This window comes from Solanum pennellii, chromosome 11 (genome assembly GCF_001406875.1).
Source record: "Solanum pennellii chromosome 11, SPENNV200".
NCBI lineage: Eukaryota > Viridiplantae > Streptophyta > Magnoliopsida > Solanales > Solanaceae > Solanum > Solanum pennellii.
Window position 1 is genome coordinate 9,058,854 of NC_028647.1, and position 6,840 is coordinate 9,065,693.

Genomic DNA, 6,840 nt, shown 5'->3' on the forward strand with positions numbered 1-6,840 from the left:
TTTTTCCGTCATTTTTATTTTCATCAAAGTTGAAGTTTCAAATTTGTTTTGGCTGAGCGAATGTTCCTTTATTTTTCCATTTGAGATTTTCTTATTGATGTTGGATTATCCTTTTGATTGAGTGATTAAGTTTGATTTAGGTGTGTGAATATATGAAATTTGATTTGGGTATTGTGGGGTATGGAGGTTTATAAGAGATGGATAAGAAGGAACAAAGATTTTGTGCATCAATTGGATTCTATTGCCAATGTAAGAACCCTTTTTTTTTAAAAAAAAAATAATTTAAAGCTCTCTGCTTGTTTATGGTGTGAAATCAAGAATGAAATTGGATTTCATTTTTAATATGATGGATAGATGTAGTTTATAAATTTCATTTTTGTGCCTAAATGGGTTGTTTCCCTTTAAAAGTTTGTATCTTTGAGTAGTTTTGTGTTTGTTTGAGCTTAATCGAAAACAATGACATACATCAGCTTATCTTCCTTTGTTCATATATGAAAAATTCATATATTTTCACATGCAGTAGATTTTGGTTGTCTTTGTTACATGTAGTATTAGTTTGAGCTTCCAATTTACATTGTGATTTATTTTAGTTTGAGTTTCTTTATCAAAATTATTTTAACCTTCCTCTGTTCATATATGGTTTTCCCCCATCTAAATTAATTTTCTCGGTTTTTGTGATGTTTGATTTTTCTTGTGTATTGGAGTCCCAATAATTTTGTGGAGTAGCTACAGCAATAGTCATCAGCTACTTATCAGCACAAATCAACTTCCCCCATTTAGGTTCATGGAAAGCTGGTTTTTTCTAATCAAGTAAAGAGCCTTATTGTTGATTTTCAGCATCAAGACTATTGCTGGACAGTAAATACAGAACAACTACTTCACATGTTGAAACGATCATGGCTTTAAAATTATTTTATTTTATTTTTTATTATGACTTCTACATCATTAACTGAAGCTATGCTGCCCCAAAAGAAAATAAAGGAGATATATCAGTATTTTTCTATAATAACAGATACTTTTCTATCCTATAAAATTCTTGCACTACTTCCATTCCATGTGGACCGCCATATAGTTGCAGGAGTGTAATTCCAAACTTTGATAGAGACTTTCCACAACCCTAATTTGTACCAGTAGTGTAGTAACTCAAGAGTCGACCAGGGCATGATCTAACTGTGTTTCAAAATGCTAAAGAGGTTCATGGAATGCCTGTAGCTGTCCAAGTTATACACTTCTGCTCATTTGGTGTTCTATTCTTGATTTCTTTCACATTTTATTGTGTTTTGTTAGATGCAGTAACCTTTTGTTTATCAGAATTCCTATTATCAATGTGTATTTTGGCACGGCCTCTTTGAAAAGAAAAGTTAGCAACCTTTAATTTTGGGATCAACTTAATTGTCTGTGTAGATAAGGCCAAATAGTATAACAGATGTTGTTTGATGAATACAAATTACAAAAATACTGAATTCATTCTACAATTATTTCATGGTGCAGGGTGAAGGTAAGGATTTGCAATTATTACAATTAAGGCTTCGGCTACAAGTATGTTCTTTCCTATCCGTTATAGTGATTTCTTTTTCTCTCACTCCTCATTTTATCTCCTTCGTTAGTAGTTGTTCAGTCACTTTGTTCTGCTCCATTTTGATTGATAGAAGATTTGAGTGTGTCTGAGGAGTTGAAGGATACAAAGTTATTGTCTTGCTACTGATGAAGAGGAAAATAACTAGAAAATTAACAGAAATGTGTTTAGACAAAGTAAGAAACTATTAGTAGCTGGTATAAGTGGAAACATGATCTTATTATTGAAAAAACTTTTTCTTGAAACTATCTTAAACTTTTCAAAGGTAGACAACATATCGTATTATATTATTTAACCTCATATATCTTTCTATTTCATACCATTCTTCTTTCATTATTATGTTGGCTTGCATATTTTAATCTCAGTTACCAGCCATGACAAAAAGATTGAATATCAACAAAATCGACGAGAACACAGAAGAATGGACTTGTAAAGTTCAAGTGGTAGATAAAGGCCATCCTCGAATCAACAGGGAGAGAAACAAGAAATATCAATTGATGATATTACAAGACGAAGAGGCATTTATCACTTAACTAACAAATACTCATCTACTTTCACAAATTAGTTTGTAGCAAAATAAATATGTTGCATATCATTTTTACTTTGTTTTTTAATGGTTGTAATCTGTCTTCATTCATTTATCTTTAATTCAATGCTCTTCTACTTAGTTGAAATATTGTTGCTTGTGAGTTTTGATGTGAAACACTTTTGTCACTCTAAATTTACATTTTACTCTTCTTTATTTAATAGACATATTTTCTATTACAGAAAAGTTACAGATTGGGTTAAATGTTGTTGGTTCTCTTTGTAGAATTTAGGGAAAGTTGAATTTTTACGTTGAAGTTTGTTCTGTTGCTTGTGGGTTTTGATATGAAGCACGTTTTCTCATTTTAAATCTAAGTTTTACTCCTCTTTCTTTTGTAGACATAATTTGTGTTATAGGGAAGTTAGTTACTGTTTGGGTTCGATGCTGTTGATTTTCTTTGCGAAATATAGAAAAAATTGAATCGAAATCTGTGTGGATACCAATCCATTTAAGAAACTGAATTGCTTCTTTAAGCGAACTCTCATGTAAATATTTAGAAATGATCAGTGCTGAGAGATCATAGAATAAATGAAATATTATTATACAAATAGTGTGGGAGGATAGATACTTAACAAAATTATCTGTCAACTGATTTTGTAAACGCACAGGAAAACCTAATAAATATGTGAACTGATATTGAGAATTAGTTTTTGTGCTAAAAGTGTTGCTTAATGTTGTTGATGTGTTCCTTAAATAATTATTTGCAAAATCAGTACTTACATATTTTATTGTAATCTTCATTCTGTCGATCCATATTTCATATGCTTTAAATTTTATATACCCCATAAAAAAATAACTATTCCCAACAATTCAAACCACTTTTGAATTTCTATACTAACTATATGATATTTCACTTACCTTATATTTTTCTAACTTCATTAAATTTCTCATAGGAAACTCAAATACAAGTTATCATATATGGTACAAATATCGCATATTATGTAAATGAGTTTGTTCCTTTCCAAACATATTTGCTATCGGGGGCATTTTTCTCCGAGTCAACCAAGGCGTATGGAAATTCTCTTCATCAATTCAGCTGGACAAGCAATAGATCAAGTTATACCCCCTGAACCACCATTGCTGCCACCGACGCTGCTAAAATCTACATCGTTTGACAGTTTTGCCTATCAAGCTATAGGCTCTGAATTCTGTACTTCTCAAATATCTTAGCACTATACTTACCACACATATAATTCATTTTTCATGACTATTACAGCTTACTAATAACTCTTTAATTTCTGCAAGATATTCTTGCCCTCGTGATAAATGGTAGCCCTCCATCATATTCCTCAAATCGGAGCAAAATTCAAGAATTCATTGTCATCGACTATGAGTAAGACTTTCCAACTTTTCAAAACTGAAAATTGTTATCTAAAACTAGAGATGCTAAGTCATGTACGAAGCAATCATCTTTTCCTTTATAGCTATACACCAACTGTCAAGAAAGCTGAGTTTTTATGTTTCCAGCAGAATATATTAATCTACTGAACTGACAAACAATCAATAATTAGTACAATTTTTTGATTTGATTTAAAGTTAATAAATCTGAAATTCTGGTAGATTAGTTACAAAAATATTTGTATAAAGAACTTCGTTCATCAACCTTGACACAAACATGGTTTGTTGCTTCTGTGTTGACTATATTTACTATTGTTTCGCTGCTCATGGAACAATGCATTCACAAGTTATCTAATGTAAGTAAAGTTCTCTTTTGCATGTCTGCATTGTGTAGTATTATTGGTTTTATTAACTTATATCATAAATAAAATAGCCTCTCTAACTTTGAAATAGGAGTAAATTAGTACCAAAGAATTCATAGTCTACTATAATACAAAAGAATAATGTAATTTTCAAGCCAAATGAATTTTGACTGACTTAAACATACAACCTTTTCAAGTCATTCAAACTTTTGCTTTGGAAATCACCCCAGCGCATCTTTGTATTTTATAACAGTTTCTGTTTTGGATCATCAGGAAACTATGTTCTTGCAGATTCCGCCATAAGCCAATTGTGTCTAACACAAGTATACAATTTACTTTAGTTCCTGCACAAATAGTTTTTGTTTCTTATCTTGATTCTAAATAAGCCATTAACGAAAAAGATGCGTGAAACATTGAGATGCCTCTCTGTAAATGTTTGTAGAGTCGACAAATTCATCAACTATTTGAAGAAAATCTGGCATACCATCCCCTTTTTGTACCTTCTGGACTGTCTAATAAGGAAGAGATGACATATATTTTTGAAAATCAGAAAAGTCATGTCTTTTGTATTGTCTTTGAAATTACTGATTTGGTGCAGCAGACGTGATAGATGTTAATGCTTTTCAGTAATATCAACTTGCAGTATTACCTAGCCATAATGACCATATATACTAATGCACTTTTATCTTACCGTAAATGTAAATGTACGTTTGTTGAACCATATTATATCCTTCTGTTTTCTTTGAGCTTGTGTCATATAACTAGATTTATTAATGACTTGTCGTGTCATCTTCCTTTGACCCTCTTTCTTGGAAAGTAAATATTTTTTAAAAAAACTCCCTTCTCTGTGATTTCAAGCATCTTGTATTTGAATATTACCTTGCTATGGTATCTGGCTTGCTCTAAGAATCTAAAATTTCACTCAATTAGACAAAGTTTTTTGGTGCATCTAATTCTTGATTGATAATGTTGCCCAAAAGTGAAAAGAAAACAATAAATAAGGAGAAAAGGATAAGTTGGATACTACATTTTGATTAAAAAGTTTCCAACTATGGTGTGGATTATTCTAATTTTCGGATGCTTCACCATAGAATAGTTCGATTCAATCCACCTTCTTTTTCGGTGCACTCTCTTTATATCTCCGACACACAAGGAAGGACGCGGTGGGAAGGAAGCAGCCCTAGCCTCTTAGAGTATCGGGTTTATCTAATTGTGGTGTATTTGAACTTACACTAGATCAACTGTTATTGATGTTTGATTATCCTTTTGATTGACTGATTAAATTTGATCTAGGTGTGTGAATATACTAAATCTGATTATAGGGACATAGTAATGGTTAACTTGTAATCTCATTCTTATGAGGAATGTCATGCACATTGTTGGTATTCAAGAGTGGCAAATATCATATGTCAAGACTCATAGACAACACTTACCAGCCACTTGAATGGAAGAATTAGCTAATTGTGCAAGTTGCTTACAGTAATAACTTCTCTAAAATGATTGCAACACCTAACTATTTGAACAATCTAGGTATGCTTATTATGTCTTTGTTTAGCCAGAATTCTTCTTCTTTGATTCTCCTACTTTCAAGAATACCCTTCAATAAGAGAAGGGATTGTCAACTTCAGGTCAAAAGTCAGCCGTTGAAAACCTACTGCTAACATGTGCACATATGTCATGGTTGAATGAGTAGAACCAACTAAAAGGATCTCATAGTGTTCACCAAGGTCTTGCGATTTCAGTTTTGTCTTTAATTTGACCTTAATATGAAAACAACAGTAAAAATATTGCATCCTACTTTGATGATGTTCATTTTATTTGTGTATATACAACAATAGTAACACATTTTTCTTTACTTCCTTTCGTGAACATTTTTCCAATTTTGCTTGTATATATGTAAGTTATGATCTATTATAACTCACTCTCTGGGAATAATTCATTGACCTATATGGAAATAAACTTCTCACACATCTGAAAGAGCTTCAAGAATTCCCAGTAATTATTGCCAGAAAAGTGGCCAAACCAAAATCATCTTCAGGTAAAGTAAACATATTAACAATTTCTCCTACAACACATATTGATCAAATTAACACCAACTATTATATAAATTGCAGGTCTTTCAAATAGATCTGGTACAACAATCCAGATTGATCTCCCACACCTACAAGCTATCGCGCACTAAAGACATCATATTCAAAATATACCTCTCCATAAACAAATGAATGTATTCACATCTTTAACATTTTTTACATACAGGTCCGATGAAATAAAACCGCTTCTCAACACATACGCAACAAAAAAGCACCACAACTACAGGCTCTCATTTGTTAGTGCCATTTGAAGAACACATAGTGCCTATTGTCAACATCCAGCAACAACCTTTGGTATACGCATCATCTACATCTTAAATTTGTTTATGAATTGAAATGTTAATACAATTTACCATTTCATATGCATGCCTAGGGCCAAATATTCCACGTGCAAGCTCAATTATCAATATTCAATGAAATTCAAAAATTTTGTGTCTTAGTCTGCTCCGATTGCAAGCAATTTTTTTCAAGAATTTGATCACAGAGAAGATTCTATTGTACAACCTGGCGTCGACCAACACATCTCACACCTAGGTATGAGAATCATATCAGTGAGATCAATAACTGCATAACCATAAGACCCTTGTTATGAAATCTCTTACATTATCCAATGTGGAATAAATATATTTTGGGTTATCAAAAGATGGCTAACTAAATAAGAATTTTCTATTAAAAACTATTTTTGAACATAACCATATTGACTTTTGCCCAGATGTCAGTTTGAAGTAACCATCCAAACATGCATACGTAGTGAAAGAAGGATATTTGGAGTTTCTTAGTTTGCTTACTCTTGTATAACTTTTGCTCTGTCTGAATTTTCACTGTTGAAGCCCATTGAATTGTGAAGGCATATTGTTTTGGTTAACAAGTGATTTTGCAGTCCGTAGT

The 6,840-nt window shown here is 31.9% G+C and overlaps 1 pseudogene; it reads left to right on the forward strand.

The window, feature by feature from the left end:
• Nucleotides 1–1,935: 1,935 nt before the first annotated feature.
• LOC107003623 lies at nt 1,936–6,392 on the forward strand (annotated as a pseudogene).
• Nucleotides 6,393–6,840: the final 448 nt, after the last annotated feature.